This window comes from Mandrillus leucophaeus, unplaced genomic scaffold (genome assembly GCF_000951045.1).
Source record: "Mandrillus leucophaeus isolate KB7577 unplaced genomic scaffold, Mleu.le_1.0 Scaffold679, whole genome shotgun sequence".
NCBI lineage: Eukaryota > Metazoa > Chordata > Mammalia > Primates > Cercopithecidae > Mandrillus > Mandrillus leucophaeus.
Window position 1 is genome coordinate 150,485 of NW_012107352.1, and position 2,507 is coordinate 152,991.

Below are 2,507 nucleotides of genomic sequence, written 5' to 3' on the forward strand. Positions count from 1 at the left end.
ATTAATACAAGCGATGAATTAATTAGATTAATTAATGAAAATGATGAATTAATTAGATCAATTAATGAAAAAGTGATGAATTAATTAGATTAATAAAAGCGATGAATTAGATTAATTAATGAAAACGATGAATTAATTAGATCAATTAATAAAAAGCGATGAATAAATTAGATTAATTAATAAATTAATGAATTAATTTATTGGCATATCAAATTTATAATGAATGAAATACTAAATTAATGAATAAATTAATGAATTAAGTAAATCGAGTAATGATTAAATTAAATTAATTAATGACATCCTAATTAAATTAATCAGAATAATAAACCACCTAAATGCATTTACCTAGAACTGGCATCTCCAGCCCCAGGTATAAGCGCTGATGGACACTCCCCATGAACTGCAAAGAGCAAAAGGCATTTTTGGATTCTCAGAGTCTAGGCAACATTTGTGCAAGACGTTTGGGCCGTCACCTGCCTGCTCCAAGAGGGCTGACCAGGAGCAAGCGACCAGGTCCGGCTCTCAATCTGGTTGAGCCTGTCTGATTGTCAAACAAAAGCAACACTTCTTTTAGAATTTCGCGTTTTCAGACTTTCTGTTAGCATTTGCAACAGGCTGGTGGGTGCAGGCAACCAGGCGTTAGGATGCTGGCTGTTGCAGAATTTAACTCTGTGTCCTAAGAATCAATGGCATTCATTCTGAGTTTCTGCCTGGCAATCAGTGGGTCTGCAAAAACAGCCATTCAGAGACGAGGAAAACCGGGGGCAGATACTTGAATGATAGTTTTAAAGTGAGGTGAGTCAATAGAACTGGGAATACGACTCAAGGACCCTCAGTTTTAATGATAGTTACTTTATTTGTGAGACGGCGATTCAAGGACCCTCAGTTTTTATTTTATTTGTGAGACAGAGTGTTACTCTGCACCCAGGCTGGAGTACAGTGGTGTGATTTCGGCTCACTGTAACCTTCACCTCTCAAGTTCAAGCCTCAGACTCTGGAATACCTGGAATTCCAGGCACCTGCCACCAAACCCAGCTAGTTTTTGTATTTTTAGTAGAGATGGGGTTTCACCGTGTTGGCCAGGCTGGTCTCGAACTCCCAACCTCAGGTGATCCACCCGCCTCAGCCTCCCAAAGTGCCAGGATTACAAGTGTGAGCCACTGTGCCTGGCCTGTCTCTTATACACATCTAGATGTGTATAAGAGACAGGGCACCTGCTACCACACCAGGCTGATATTTGTATTTTTAGTAGAGACGGGGTTTCACCATGTTGACCAGGCTGGTCTTGAACTCCTGACCTCAGGTGATACACACGCCTCGGCCTCCCAAAATGCTGGGATGACAGACGTGAGCCACCGTGCCCGGCCCAAAGAAGAGAGGTTTGATTTTGTAGGTGGTGAGTCTCATTGGCCAAAGGCATGGATGCTGCATAGTTTGTTTGGTTTCAGAGATTGAAATGGACCCCCTTTTATTGGTGCAAGAGGAGGGTTTTGGAGGTAAGAACCTTCACTGAGGGTTTGTCCTGCACACCGTCTGACCCTCAGGACTTTTTTTCAGGCTGGGCTCACAGGCCTTCTCATCCCAGCACTTTGGGAGGCTGAAGCGGGTGGATCACGAGGTCCGGAGATAGAGACCAGCCTGGCCAACGTGATAAAACCCTGTCTCTACTAAAAACACACAAAAAAAATGGGCTGGACGTGGTGGCTCACACCTGTAATCCCAGCACTTTGGGAGGCCGAGACGGGCAGATCACGAGTTCAGGAGATCGAGACCATCCTGGCTAACACGGTGAAACCCCGTCTCTACTAAAAATACAAAAATTAGCCGGGCGTGGTGGCGGGCGCCTGTAGTCCCAGCTACTGGGGAGGCTGAGGCAGGAGAATGGCGTGAACCCGGGAGGCGGAGCTTGCAGTGAGCTGAGATTGCACCACTGCACTCCAGCCTGGACGACAGAGCGAGATTCCATTTCAAAAGAAAAAAAAAAAAAAAAAAAAAAAAACCAAAAAAACAACAACAAGAAAACACGCAAAATAAACCACAGTAGTTTTTTAAAGGGCTGAAGCAAAACCAGAATTGAGACTTGATGACCATCATTATATCCACTCAACAGAGAACCAGGAGAGGCCAAATGCAATAAAATGATGGAGGTCTCTCCCTCTGCATTTGCACTTTAGGGCTTTGGATAATCCAAGCAAATCGTGCCCATTAAGAATTTTCCAGGAGAGGAAAACTTTGCGATAGGATTAAGCCCCATAAAAGTATTATTAAAAATCATGTACAATTAAATGTCCCCTTTGCTTCAGACTTAAATAATTCAAAGTTTCCTTTTACCTTTTTTAAAAACACACACACACGCGCACACACAGAGAACACAATTATGTACAGGTTAACCAAATATTGCAGAGTGCGTTTTAGATTTCATTGTATAGATGTTCTGAAATTCAGAGTCTACTGTAATTTACCTAATACACGTGAAATTCAGAGTCTGCTGTAATTTACCTAATACA